This window comes from Tympanuchus pallidicinctus, unplaced genomic scaffold, assembly GCF_026119805.1.
Source record: "Tympanuchus pallidicinctus isolate F22 unplaced genomic scaffold, pur_lepc_1.0 scaffold22, whole genome shotgun sequence".
NCBI lineage: Eukaryota > Metazoa > Chordata > Aves > Galliformes > Phasianidae > Tympanuchus > Tympanuchus pallidicinctus.
In genome coordinates this window covers 22,362,577-22,377,834 of record NW_026294739.1, presented here as the reverse complement: position 1 = coordinate 22,377,834, position 15,258 = coordinate 22,362,577, and the positions used below count along the sequence as shown (strand labels likewise).

General features: G+C 48.4%; 2 protein-coding genes across 8 annotated transcripts in view; one reads left to right on the top strand and one right to left on the bottom strand.

The window, feature by feature from the left end:
- The window catches only part of GPR149 (G protein-coupled receptor 149), a 109,196-nt gene that overhangs the window by 69,162 nt on the left and 24,776 nt on the right, over nt 1–15,258 (bottom strand). Inside the window, exon 1 of one of the 7 annotated variants that reach the window (XM_052685736.1) lies at nt 11,527–11,636. The exons of the other annotated variants lie outside the window; for them this stretch is intronic. The gene's annotated coding sequence lies outside the window, so the exon portion shown is untranslated. Of the gene's footprint in view, nt 1–11,526; nt 11,637–15,258 lie in introns of those variants that run through there. 7 annotated transcript variants of the gene reach the window in all.
- Nucleotides 14,950–15,258, top strand: part of MME (membrane metalloendopeptidase) — a 38,496-nt gene continuing 38,187 nt past the window's right edge. Inside the window, exon 1 of the mRNA XM_052685726.1 lies at nt 14,950–14,970. The gene's annotated coding sequence lies outside the window, so the exon portion shown is untranslated. The remainder of the gene's footprint in view (nt 14,971–15,258) is intronic.

Below are 15,258 nucleotides of genomic sequence, written 5' to 3'. Positions count from 1 at the left end.
TCGCTGACAGCTACACGTTTAGAAGCACTCAGAAAAAGGGCAAAGCTTTGCTTCCTTTCTCCAGCAGACCACCCTGGTCAATGACACTCCAGCACGAGCTGCAGCTGTTCCATCTGTGCAAAGGGAAGCAGTCGATGTCACTGATGGCAACAGAAGTTGTTTTGTTGTGCCTGTACCTTCGGGGTCTGCGATAGCCCTGCTGCCAAACACCTGCATTTATTCAGACACACGTGCAACAGAACTACATTTTGGGATTCATATTTGTCTTCTCAGATACCAGCCTCAATGAGGAAAGCTGGTGAAAATTAATTGGGAAATCTGCTTTAACACTGCATGCATGGCATCCTTTACACATCACATACAAGTCTAAATACCCAGGTAACAAAAAATCAATCTAGCTCAATGTTAGGGCAACTCTGCATAAGCAAATATACTGCAGAACGCACTGTTGGTTAATTCAGTACTTTCTTCAGTTTTACTTTTTTTCTCCAGTTATTACTTGCTTCCTTTTACATGACTAGCTAGATTTGTCCCTCAGTTCTACCTGAAGTATGTATGCAATTTATCCTATCATCTGAGAGCGCAGGTAGTAGTCCGTGTTTTCAACACAACTTCTGACTTGCTTTGTTTAGATGGTAGCTATCTTTTCTGCAGAAAAAGCTAACACAAGATTTCCAAAGAGAGCACTGCTGTGCTCTATGCCTACAAGAGTAGCCAGCTGCGATTACCCAGCTTAATTTCCTAGTTACCTTACATGTTTTATTCCATTAAGGCAACAGAGACTGAGCTCAGGAATTAACCTTCGTTCCTGTAGAACTCTTGCATACTAGCGAGGCTGTTACTCAGCACATCCTTCCGTTTTTGACATTCCATTTGAGCTCTTCCATATAAATGACCAAAAAGACATCTTTCCTTAAGCCACACAAGAGAGACGACAGGCAGAACACTGATGCAACCGCAGCTCCTTCCAACACAGCTGAGCGTGAGCTGGGGCAGCGCTGACTGCTGGCAGGGTGGGCCAGGCAGGTGCCTGAGCAGCAGCCAGCCGTGCAGCCGTGCGACGAGGCAGCACCCAGCTCCTCCCCGCAGCACCGCTCTGCTCAGCCCTGCCAGCAGCTGCCCCCCTGTGCCGCGCTCACCCAGCGACTGGGCGTGTGAAACCAGCAGGTAACTGCAGCACCTGGAAAGTAAGAGAAGTCTCCATGCGTGTCATTAAGCTCAGCTGCTGTTCAGGGACTGTGAAGTCATATTGCATCTTTTTGACATTTACACATTTCCTCCTGTTTTGTTCATTGTGTTTGATAAATGACTTCCATGTGTATTTGGAATATAATGAATGCATCTGAAACTCCCTGCTATCCAGAGTAATTGCTCTGCTGTTAAAATGAAACAATTCCCGTTTTTTCTCTTAGGCAGAGATCAGGCAGCACTTTACCCTGGTACCAACTTCTGTGCTCAGTCACTTGTTTTGTCCAAGGGGGTTTCTGGGAGAGCAAGGAGGTCAGAAATCAGAGCCACAGCGCTAACTCACGGTAGGAATCATTCCAAGGCTTTCCTTAGAAATGTCCACAATGCTGCACAAACTTCAGGGAAAAAACGTTAAGAAAGTTTATATTAAATCTATTAGCCAAATGTTATTTTATTTTACTTTTAACAGTCCCGGTCAATTTACAATAAATAACTCAAAAATCTTCTATTCTAGTCCTTCAACAAGTAGTCCAAAGTTTTCCCATTACTCTTGACACACATTACCCTTTATTTTAGTCTTAATGATCACGTTTTAACAAGCATTTCTCTAGTCAATTAACACAACAGATGGACTATGTTGGGGGCAGGGAGGGAGAGCCTCCAGAAAGCTTTGTAATTTTTGTCAATATTTGCCCTCATTACTTTTGGATGTGTTGCATTTAAAGCGCTGTTCACATACCAGAAATCTACTGCAGCCCAAGTGTAAAGGAACAGGAGCACAGAACAGGGCTGGCACCTGATCCCTGAGGTCCCTTCCAATCAGAGCCGCTCTACAGTTCTACAAAGACAAAAATCACAACCTCAATTGCTGGAGCACCATTTGAAACTAAAGAAAAACTTTCACCTAACAAACTTTGGAAGAACTACAGTTCTTCCAACACTGACTTCACTGCTGGAGATAATGCTGCCAGAGGAATATGCTTTCCAGATATTTTATTACCAGACCGGTAGTTCAGTTACCAGCAACCTTTCCAAAAACCTAAGGACCAGGTATTTCCTTTCCATCTTATATTTGCCAGCAATAGGGCTACGGCCGCTTACGTTTCAGGCTGTTTTTGAAGCAGCTGCTGAGGTTAAGAAAGCTGAGAGCGCTCCTCTCGTCCAGCCACACCGCCCCTCTCGCCTTGTCACAAGCTACTGGTGCTCTCACTGGCTCTATCCATCCCCACACAGCGACACACGTAAGGAGAACAGCCATGGGATACATGTACTACTTCCTTCAGAGCACTGCAGGCAGCACAGTCCTCTCACAGCTCCCACCAGGAAGAAGTGCCGTAACTCTGCTTTCGGGCTTGTTGTTTGAAACTCAACCCAGGGCTGCTGAAGCAAAACACCGCACAGACGGCATACACTGCCTGGCATGGTGTGCTCAATTATTAAGCATACCAATCTTTTTCCATCTATATTTAATTGGGCAGCTTAATAAGAAGCACAACCACTACATAACTCTGGTGAAACGCCCAGCGTACCACCAGTATCTATGGTGCCTTTCCACACACAAGCATAGAAATTTATCTTGAAAAAGACCTCAGGGCTTGCTCTGGCCATTTACACAGCCTTGTTGTGGCAGCGATGCAGATCCCATAAGCACGCGTGAAGCTTTTCTACGGCACTCCCGTGGGAATGGCTGTCAAAACAATTTCTCAGGTAGCACACGGGAACTTGCCCTTCATCCTCCCCAGGGCCACGCTTCGTTCCTTCTAAGAATCACAGTGAGAGTCATAACACAGAATATTTCACAGCTGCTCCACATACTTGGGTTCCTTCCTGCACTTACTGTATCCAAATACCTACAGAGCAGCCACACAGAGCCTGAACTTCAATTATTAAATCCAAAGATCTTCAACTGGATGAAAAAAGAAAAGCCGCAAGTCCGAGTATTTCCCCATACAGCTCCATTATAAACTGACTTCACACAGGACTTCAGGACCTGGAGGACACACAGCTGCAATCAGAAATCCCCTGTGCTCAGTGCAAACGTTCAGCCCAGGAGGAATGGCCACATCACAGGACACAACGGACTGGAATTTTTTACTCATCTGGCCTTTACTGCCTCCACTCAGCACGCCAGCTGCAGCCCATGGAGCTGGGTTTGACATCATACCCAGCTTCAAGGAATTTAACTAGCTTAGATTGGACCTGAACGAGCATCTTACAAATGCACTGGCAAAGGGGCTTCATCACTGGCATGAGCCAAATCTGTAAAATAACCCCAGGACTCCTAATCTAGATTTATGACTTGATGTTAAAATTCCATCAAATATCTATGGTCATTTTCTTGTCTGGATTACAGACAATTATGTGGGAATTAATTTAACTCTGTCAACTCCAATGAATTGACGCCCACTTTGCAGAAATCCTGAATTTGACTCCAAATCAATCCTCGGCCGTGGATCAGGATGCACAGCATACTGCACATTTCCAGACATATTCTGGAAAACTGAATGTTTTATTCACTCCTCTGATGTCTTTCATCTCTCGAACGCTTTCTCTCTTTGCCCCCAGATGCCACTCAGCAGAACACTAATGGTGCTGGCTACGGCATTTAACATCACGTAGTTCAGAAGGCACAGTCTGCTCCCCAATAACTGACATGTGAACTTGCTATTAACAGGCCAGATCGTGGCATCTGCCACCCAAACTGCATCACGTTTTCATCCGTGTCCATCTACTGCAGCTCCGCTGCCACAACTGTTCATACTGACATTTGTAGCATAAAGGCTACGAAGGAGTCTCAGAAGGGCAACTTCTGTGAATAAAACTGCACTGAGCTTGAATAGAGAGCACAAGACTGCAGGGCAGCCAAGCAGTTGTGCATGTTCTCCAAGGAACCAAAAGACACCATGGGACATTTGCGGAATATTCACCTCAAAAATGAGGTCACCGTATTTCTGACCGGCTTTCAAGCAGCAAAGTCACACTATTAAAGCTGGTTTGGTCATCAGGTATTGAGGTTTACCATTTACTCGTGCTGTATGCAACATGCAGCTGTGCATGCTGGTGCTGTGGCTCCTTCAGCATACATGCCAGAGAACCAAAGTGACCACCACAAACCCGCCGCAGCTGGGAGTAGCAGTTACTCTCCAACGCTCGAAGGAACACGAGGCAGGGGCTCATCACTCATGGCAGAGATGCAGCTAGATTATGATGTTAAGCATTTCTTTACATTCTGCAAACTGTTCACAAGGAACACAAGATCGAATCTAGTTTAAAGTTTCTACACAGGGAATCTGAAACAGCTCCTCAGCAGTGTGTACATCTCCCTACAGACCTGACTTTCTTCACACTCCACTGGGCCTATTTTCCATACTAAACCTTCTCAAAAAATCACTCACTCATCGCCAGGAGAGGAATCAGGAGCTGTGCTTGAAACTGGAGCACAGAAACACCTGCTGATGTAAGCAGCTTGGCACACAGACCTGCAGTTTAATACACACCTCAAACTACTGTCTCAAAACAACTGGCTTTCTGCTTGCACTGCAGACAGCACAGGCCACTCAGTATGGACCAGTGAGAGACAGCAGCACACTCATAAGCTGGAAGAAAATAATTAAGACAACGCTGCCACTCTTACATTGAAACTACTTGCAAAACAGTTTTCAATTGGGAAATGCTTATTCCGTTTTCCTGAGGGTAATTACTACTTCACAGTTTCCCTACCCTTCAATTTACATCTCAGCCTACCTGCCTGCCCCAGCACAGCTGGACTGGTCCCAGAAGCACTAAAACATACATGCTGCAACACTGCCCTGCTAGCCTGGCCTACTTTAAAGGCTTTACTCAACTGCCAGAACTTAAAAGGGAAGGCTTCTTAGATGTGCATTCCCTCCGTGTACTCCTGGTAACCTCCTCCCAAAAACGGAGATGTAAGCAAATTGCATTCAAAGAGACAGATGTTATCTTACAGCGTAGCCTGACCCAGCTCAGGGCCCAGCTCCCCCCCTCACCAGCACACCCTCTTTCTCTTCTGATGGCTGAAATAACGACATTCAGATGTACCTGTTTCATCTCAGGAGGCACAGCTGACATTCTCAACTCTCCCAAACTCCTGCTGCTGTGCTGCACAGCGTGATTACTTCTACAGTCAGCACCAGGACAGCACAGCTGAGAAAACTTCCCTTCGTGTAATTAACTGGCCTCTACTCCCCCCCATTTCTTCTTTGTAGGAGACATTAAGCAGTGCATTACCTTGAAGAATTATAACTGCGGCTCTATCGGGGTATTACCACTGTGTATTCGCTGCTATATCTGCACGGCAGCATCCACCTGCAGACTGCATCTCTACAAAAGCAGTACCTGGAGTATCCTGTTTTCTTTGCTAAGTACGTACAAAAATGTTCCAAACAGTTAATGGGACTGCAAGGAATGATATTTGAGTATATTGGATTATTCTCTAATCACTGTTAAATCGTATGAAAGATTAAACTGTTTTGTTCTAACCATTATTAGCAAAACATCTGACAAAGTTTATCCTTTAATCTCCGCATAACTGAAACTCTGTGATCACTATCTCTCTTCGTCACAGGCTGTGGGCATTGCTGCCATCAGGAAAGCTGCAGCCAACCTCAGCACCAGCACAGAGCGTGTCCGTGTCCACCTGAGCTCTGGGAGGATCCGCAGGAGCACCGAGGCACCATGGGGAAAGAGTTTAAATACATGAGAACAGGTCTGCTGGTATCCATCTAACTTCTGCCTTACACGCAGCTCTGCGTGCTGACTCGTAAGCACATACAGCAACATGTTTACTGAAATCATCCAAAAAGAAGTTTAAAAATTATACAGAAGAAACTGATGATCAAATTGTAAACTGTGAATGGAAACTGCGGAAATCTGTAAAGTGGGGACATAAAAATGAGATGTAAAAAGTTGCTTTATGGTACATTGGAAACAACACACAAAAAAATGCATCGGGCAAGGCTGGGTCCACGTCCCAAGAAGCTGCACTGACTGCAGGCAGTGGCCAAGCTTAGCTGAGTATTCTGATGCCATACAGCCTGTTTTCTCACTAAGGCAAACACACACCAGTACCACAAGCAGCCTGACAGAACACGAGTGGTACCGCTCAGAGATACTGTCTGTAAAACAAGAAGAGTGAACTATGACATTCAAGTGAGAGATGCACTTTACAGTACTGCTAGGTAACAGAAAGATCACACAGAGCCCAAGGGAGACACCACGTCATGTTGCAAGACTGGCACAGGCCTCCCTATGGTTTCATTACCCCAGTATCTTACGTTCCACTGAACCAACCCACGAGGAGCCATCCTTCCCTTGCTGTGCAGGGGAGCTACCTCAAGAACCTCTCCCCAGGCAAATGTGGGAACCTGCTAGCAAATACTTCTAATGTCTGTGTTTGTTGGGATCGTTCCCTAAAGAGAGAAATGCTTTCCTTTGCTCACGCTGTCCCTGGCATCCCTCATCATCACACAGAGCACTTCACATTTGCCATGTGCTGTTTCTTTCTGCACAGGAAGGGGATATACTGAGCTGGTCAAAACAAAGCAAAAGCAATTTTTTTGGTTAGTTTGTTTTTTGTCATTTTAACACGGTGTTCCCTGGAGGTTATCTCACGGAATGAAAACAGAACAGCACACTCGTGGGATGGGCTCAGTGCTGAGGCACTCACTGCTCCCACTCGTGCCTCAGTCCCTGGCCGATGCCCCAGGCCCCTCCGCAGCCCCGCAGCCCATTGCTGAGGCTGGGAGTTGTCCAAGCACAGTTGGTACCACCTGCTGCAAATTCTTCAGTCCCTGTTATCTCTGCAGCAGCTCTCAGCCTTTCAAAAGCTAGTTCCATGAAGAAAGAGGAAAGGACAGTTTGTGCTTGATGTTTAACCTGCAATTCTGTTTTCCAGAAACTCTGCAGATTAATGGCTTTGATTATATTTTAAGAAGTCCCAGTGTGACACAACAAACTATCAGCTCCCGCTGCTATCCTCTCTAGAAGGCCAAACTCTGAGCTGTTAGGTTGCTTGATCAGCAGTACAAACCCAACGTCGTGCCAAAGACTGCAAAGGAACAGCTTTACCGGCAGGTAGCAAGGCTTCTCTGAAGCCATGGAAATAAGAAGTTCATCACAGCTGTCTGCATAAACAACGAGCTGCCCAGCACAGTGCAGACTGCAGCATTGCTCTGTTTCTGCCACTGCTGAGAACACACACTTTTAGCACTGAGGATGCCATCAGAGAAGCAGTGAGGGATGTAACAGAGTCAGCAATCGCAGCACTGCTACAGGAACAGCTGAACTTCCATTCCCAACCAAGATTCACTCCAACTGCCGGACCTGACCAGTACACAGCGCTGTACAAGCTTAACATCTGCGAACGCACACAGATTGCTACAGCCAGCAGGTCAGGCTATGGGCCCCAGCTACCTGGTGGGAAACTGGGATGCTTCACAGTTAAAGGAAAATCAGAGTTCAAGCCTAGATCCAAACGTCACCCAACCTGCTGCAAATCCAGAAATAGACCTGAATCGCTCAAATTCACACTGAATTGGCCATACAGGCAGGCAGACTGTTTTAATTGTGGCACAGTATTTACATGGTAATCATCGAACAAAGGAAAACCTTACTATGCTTTGGGCATCTTTAACCTGGTAATAAAAATAACAGCAAGATGCTGCTGGGAGAACAGTGACCACGTGCTCCAGGCCTTGCACCCAGCCCACCACACCTGAGCCTGCAGCACTGAGAGGTGGACTGGGGAGGAAAGCATTCTCTGCTTGCATGGAGTTGGCTCCTTCTCTCTGGACAGTAAACAACAGCACCTACCCTCAGTTATGAGTAAGAACAAACCACCACTTTGTAATTAAACAACCTGGCATCTAACGTTTAATCTCCCTGAACAGCTGTCATGTCTCAGAACCTTATGAATAGTGAACAGTAGGACCAAAGAAAGCAAAGACTTTATTTTTAAATACAATTACATATTCTAGGATTAGAAAGCAGTACTAATCATATATATCTGCAGCATAATGCACACGTAACGACCAGTTAATTGCATTTTAACATTCGTGCCTTACTAAATATGCACACATGAACTCTCAGAGCAAACGCAGCACGCACTGTAAGCCAGCCATGCCTTACCAAGGCAGACTGAAAAATTCATCTCTGCGTTTCACGTTCCCGAGGCCCAGAACCGTTCCCTCCTTCCCACAGCAGGTCTCCTCCCACTGCCCATGGCCCAGCTCTGTGTGCAGACACTGCAACGTTCCCTGCCGAAGGAGGTGGTGTCCTTAAAACTTCTTAGAGAATTTAATAGGTCTGGAAACTCTTAGTAGGCGACTAAATCCCTTTGTAATCCTGGTAAGTTCTCAGACTGCCCATTCTCACAGGGATACATGGCCTAATTACAAACCCATTAAACATGGAGTTCAAGGGTCTGCTTTAACTCTGGAATTATTTGATCTGCCTTACACTCAGCTTCACTGAAACAGAGTATTTATATTAATAAAAAAAAAAAGGACACTGAAGTGAAAACAGATCAGAGAGCAGGAAACTAAAAACACGAGGAAAGTACATGGAAACTGAAGAACACCAAGCAATATGGGAAAGAGCTCCTCCAGCCACAGGGGAAGATTTTCAGCAAAAGAAAAAAAAGAACACCCACTTGCTCTGAGTAAGCTATTCTTAGCCAAGCGTCAGCAGAGCAAGGAAAAATATTAAGATGCTGTAGTCATGCCACCCTCCACACAATGCAAGACCAGTGCTTTGTCTCTGCACTTAGGCTTCCCAAAACCAGGGTGCTTCAGCACAGACTGGATCTGGCCGCAGCGTAGTGCAGAGCACGTATGTGTGCTCACTGTGCGTGCTCTGCTGCAGGCATGCCCAGACATCAGCCTAACAGCGCAACACGCAGCTGAACACCGCACACAAGTGCCTATCTGAACAGCCTGATTTTCCAGGGCTGAAGGATATCAGAGGGTATCTTAGCTCTCCATCCCACAGTATAAGTTACTAGCAGCTTTGCCACAGGCTTTGGTGAAAGCAGGCCAAGTCCTCACTGAGACGACCCTCACATTCTATCAGTCCACTTTCTCAGACTCACACATACCGGAGTTTCTCCGCACTCCCCTCAAAGGACTGTAAATCACTCAAGTTAAAACAAAAATTCCTATTTTTTTATTTGATAAGATCCAAGAAGGACAGTTTGAACAGGAAAAATCCCACTGTTCTGACAGTCCAAAGCCAGGGCAGCTTCTTTCTTTCCCATTTTCTCTACAGTACCTGTGTCACACAAGCCTTGTACTTTGCCATTCAGGATTAAGAGACCAAAGAGGCATTTAAGTAACAGACTTTGCTCAAATGATCTCACTGTCCAGGGACATGGAGACAGCTAACCTGCAACCCTGACACAGAACTTATTTTTCTTGCAGACTATTTGCTTCTGCCATTTGGATGGGGAAAAGAAACTTCAAATCTAGGGTGCAAGCAGCAAGAAAGAGCAAAGCACTGACCCACAGTGTGCTGCTATGTCAGGCACGGTGAGATCTTCCGCTGCTCTGTTAAGCTGCGACACACTGTCCCCAATGATCTAGACGTTGCTTATGAATACTTTAAATCTGTCATCCTAAATTTAAACGTTTCCTTCTCCTCACTTTGAATACCTTCCAGCCTTAACATCCTGATTGTAACTGTACTCAGCACTCAGAGAAACGTGGCCTTCAGCACGTTTATTAGGTTTGCAGTATGTCAACGGCGTACTGTTTGAATATAACATGACAATGAAAGGAATCTCACCCTTCAGCACATTGTACCCTGATCAGAGCCTGCACCAGTCCGACATCCTTCCAACTACTGAGAAAACACATACTTTGGGATCTGCTGTCTCCTGATGAAAGGCTCCTCATCTCTCACCAATCTAAACCATCAACACAATTCGGATGTGCAGTACTCCAAGCAGAATGTCATCTCACACATCACACCTATCCCCACTTGCTACATCACACTGTTAATGTTTCGTTAAAACGCATAATTTGTTTGATGTTCTGAACATTACTTCAAAGTGCTGTCAGATAGGATGCACAGACTTGTGCAAGTGCAGGCACATGCAAGGCAGACACACCAATGCACACAAACACAAACACCAGTATCATACTAGCAGTGGACCCTGAAAGAGCGTCTCTGCTGCACTGCGCAGCCATGCCCACCTTGTCAGCAAGCCACATTCAAGCAATGCATTAAGAGACTCGTTTAAGGCTTTACACAGCACCGCCCACAATTTTTAATGCTACACACAAGGCTGGTGACTGCCCTGAAGCTACAGACTACTCTCAAAATCCATTCTGCTCATGGTTATAATGAAAAACATTTGTCTACCTCGGGTACCACAGGTAAGGTTTTTTCACCAAGCTGTTCTTTTACGGCACTTGGGTGATCTCTGTTCTAAGAACACAGTTGTCACAACAGGGACATTTCAGTAGGCACACATTTACAGAATTCACTGGACAGAGGACCATAGATGGGCAGCAGGGCTTGCAGAACACCCTCCTGGCTCCATGCGAGTGTCCGGGGAACACGAGGCACGCTGCTGCTACAGCTCAGCCCTCCCTGCGCCACCCAAAGGCGGTTCCAAGACCTGAGGCTCAGCAGCCAGGCACAACAACCAGGTGACAGCACAGAGATCCCCGACTTCCCACACCTCATTCGCCATCCCATTCCTCCTTCTCTGTTAACAGTCTCTGGGTTTTTCACGGAATAGATCGCCTCCAAAACCCCATTTTTTCCACGGTAATGACCCAGGTTTTCAGATTACCATCAGCCCCTTGAGCTGTCAGCTTCTACACTGTCATATTTCTAACTTTCTCTAAAATACCAATATTTGCTGCAGAACTGCAGGCTACTCGGATGCCCTCAGAATACGTTGTAACCACAAGATCTGCACGAGGGGCAGGCAGTTGGTTTCCCGTCAGCCACTCCGTATTATGGCCACGTTTGCTCCCACGGACACCCATTGCGCTGCTCCTGCAGTACGGACACAGCCGCCAACCTCAACACACACCAGTCGCGTGAGCTCCGTTGCGCACTAATAAAAACAACAATCACCTCACCGTAAGTAAAAAGCTGACAGGTTGCGTGCTGTGAACTTACAGTAGCTGAAGCCTGCCGCTACCACGACCTCCAAAAATACCGTCCAAAAATACCTCCAAACAGCCGCGCCGAGCTCCCAGCGCTCCGAGGTGACCCGGCTGCGTCTGAACTCCCGCCGCTCCGCCCCGCGTCCGCGACCGACACGCGGCTTCCTCGCCGGCTGCCGGGCCGCAGCCCTGGTCCCCTTACCGCAGAGCCGGGTCCCGCCGGGCCGAACGCCCTCCTCACGTCGCACGGCTCTGAGGGCCGCCGCAGGCCGGGCCGAACGCGGAGCCCGCCGCCCCTTCCCGCTCGCCGCGCCTCACCGCGCGCCCCCTGCTGGCCCGCCGCTGCCGCTTCCAGAAGGTTCGGCCACGTGACCCGAGGCGGCGCTCAGCCATGCTCGGGGCGCGCGCCGTGAGGGCGGTGCTGTGCGGGGCGGTGCCGATCAGCGCCGTCACGGCCCGGGGCGCCGCAGCAGGAGCGGCGTCTGCTGTGCTTGGAAGCCCAACGTCAAACACCGCGTGCCATTGAGGGCGTCCATCCGGTGACCAGCGGAGGTTCTGCTCCACTCATTACCGGCCTGCTGTCCTCACGCTCGCTCTCTTTGCAAAGCTGTGGTTTGCAAGAGCCGGAAAGGCAGCTGTGACTCACGCTGTGCAGCCTTGGCTGTGCAGGAAGGCCCACAGCCCTGCCCTGCTGCCATCCCATGCCGTGGCAGCCCCTGTGTGCCCTGTCCGGCTCTGAGCATCTCTCTCCTCTTTGTTCTGCAGAACCGCTCCCTGCTCTCTGCTCACAGCAGGGACTGCCGGCATGGCGGGATCCCAGGAACCCAAAAAGCCAATTAGGCTGTATTAATTGAAGCATCATGTGTGGTTTGTAGGCTAGCTCAAAAGAGTAAAAGCACACTGCTTTGTAGATAAATGTTTTTTTCAGCCTTGCAAAGACCTGCGAGTCAGCTGTGGTACGAAGCTGTCAGCTGCAAAGACAGAGCTCTGTAATACAATACAATTAGACCTGAATAATTTAGGCACTGAAGCAAATATTTGAGGCCTGGGCTGTTTGCTTTCCTAAATGAGAAATCACCCAGACGTGGATTTGCTGCAAATCCACCCCCAGAGCCCTGAGTGTGTCAGGCTCCAGCACGGCGATGTCCCCAGCACTGCGCACACTGCAGGCGGAGGGCACAAGGCACGAGGAGAGCTGCCATTTTCTTCTCCTGCCTCTGACACAGGACTTAATGGGGAGGAGAACGTAGCAGGATTGAGATGGGTCATCGCAACCACACAGGCTGCGTTAATGCTGTTTGTTTCTTGAATGTTGTCTTTGTTACTTCGGGAAAGTGAGCTTTCCCAAAAGGAAATACAAGGAGTATCATCAACTCTGTTTCATAGCAATGTAAATGAATCCTAATTTCCTAAGTGTCATCCAGAGGTCATACTGCAAATAAGCTCTTGCTGTTGTCAGTTATTGTGACGCACTTTGTTTTTCTGAAGGCTGCACACTGCACCCATTCTGTGCATTGCTGAGATCTACCTGCCAGCAGAGCTGTAGGAACGCATCCTTCTGCAGCCACTGATTTCCAGGAGGTAACAGTGCTGCTACATCCTCTTAAACCACTAGTGAACAGGAAGCTTTATTTTTCAGGCCACTGATTTAATGATGTTGTGTTTTTTCATCTTTTTTTGGTTGTGACCCTGAATCACCGGCTGGGTTTTGGTTCCGTGCACCGTGGCTGTCTGTCAGGACGGAGAGTCGTGGAAGGATCCCCGAAGGACAAACCTGCACTCTCAGCACTGCTGTCCCCTCTGAAAGCAGTAAGGCAACACGGGACGGTCACGAGGAAAACTGTTCTGTTCTCTAAATGTGAGGGTTTAATTATGTGTTCAGTTCTGAGATGCATTTTTCTGTTGCAGTTTTTGGGGTAGTTTGGTTTTATTTTTCTCTCAGCTTTGTGAAATGATGATGACAGAACAACGATGAGAGATGATGAAGTTGAGTAAGAAGAAGTGCTTAAAACCTGACAGGAAATAATGCAAGCCATTGGTTCCTCTTGGCGCTGGGTGTACACCTCAACATATAGAGTACTTCCACTAATATCTGACCGCAGATCTCTCCAAAATCACAGGGCATTAAAAATAACTAAACACACTCTTGATCTCAGTGAAGAATTTGTTGCAGTTGTTCATAAGCAGAGCTTGAAGTTGACTGACAGGAGGAACTGTGTGCACCACCTACTGCAAATGCCCCGGCCAGCTGGCGCACAGCACTGGGCGGCAGCAGGGCAGCACTGTGTGTGCAGTGCTGTCAGCAGCGGGCAGCTGCAGAACTGGCCTGCAGAGCTTCTAGGAGGCTGTGCTGGCCAAAGAGTTTTCCAGCTGTGTTGAAGGCCTGCTGAAGGCCTGTCAGCCAGCACAAGCTCTGCTTCTCTGGTTGTCTGCAGGAGCGTAGCTATCGGATTTTAGGCTGTTACATTAGGTATGTGATGGGAGTTTTCCCTGAAGAATGCCCCAACAGGAATTTCTGTATTTGACTCACAAGTCATACCTCCCTCACACTGCATATATAGAAATATATACATGCATGCTCCGCTTTTCCAAGCACAAGTTCTACAGGAGTGGAAACTCACACTGATCGTCAGGCCTGTTAGTTCTCTCTGGGCTCTCCGAAGGCGAATCAGGCCGTTATGCTTTTTGGATTTACCTGAAACAAGTCTTCCTCTTGCCATTTCAGCTCAGCCCACACTCGCTGCCTTCTACTTTTCCGGTTTTGCTGTAGGCATCCTCATGCAGGAACACACATCTACTCTTAGGCTGGGTGGTGAGAGTTGGCCTTGTTTGTCTCAGGGCGACAGTAGGGCAAAAGTGCTTTATTTTCATGTTCTGTTCAGCTGATTCTTTGCTGCTCTCCCACCTTCATCGCGTGTGCTCTGCAGACTGGCTGCCATGCGGTTCCAGAGAGGTCAGCTCTTGGTTTCCACTTTTTGTAGAAAAAAGTGGGGAAGGCTGTGCCTCTCAAGCTGCAGATGTTTCAGTGTATGCCACCGATAATGAAAGATTTCAGAACTTCCAGTTGCCATTTCTGCCTCACAGGTGAGATATGTGTCTTTAGGAAGGCAGCAAAAGTGAGTGTGGTATCTGGTTTGAGAGAGAGGATGTGAGAAACTCATCTTGTTTCATCTGCCACTCTATTAGTAAAAATGAAACTTAATAAACATAAAACTCAGTGAGAATGAAAAGAAGTATCTTTTTGTATTGGTAGGCTGGTAAATCTGGTGATAGCTCAGGGCTGTCTCTTCGTGCGAGAAGTTGCAGCTGCCTTTCTTGTGAGAGGAAAGTGAATGAGGATATAAGATTTCGCAGAGGGTACGTGACAGCATCGATTTGGCAAAGGCAATGAGGCTGCACAGAAAGAGGCGCTGCAGACATGCAGCCGCTGCCCTTCTCTGTGCATCATCTCCGTCTCTCCGGAGCCGACCGGGAAGAAAGGCGCACTCCCAGCAGGTCGCCGCTCCCTCGGCCCTCCCGGCTGCCCGCCCCGCGGTACGGCCGGCCATGGGGCAGCACCGCCGGCCGCGGCGCCTGTCGCACCGCCCGCCCCGAGGCACGGCGCCTTCCCTTCCCTCCAGCTAAGCGCCGGGTGAAGCTCCGCGAGGTGAAGAGCGCGGTTCGCCGCCGTCGGGGCGGGGGGGGGGGGGGTTCGTTCGTTTGTTTGTTTCCCGCCCCGTCGCATTTTTACGATCTCAAAGAGGAAGGAGCCTTCGGGTCACCCGGAGAGCCGCTCGGACGGCGGTGGACTCGCGGGACCGCTTCGACCGCCAGCGGTTCGACTCCGGCGGCGGGAGAGCGCCCCGAGCTTTGATGTCCCGCCGATGCCGGCACTCCGCGGGCGGGACAGGCGCTGAGCCCCGCCGCCAGCCACCCGCCGCCACTCCAGCCTAGC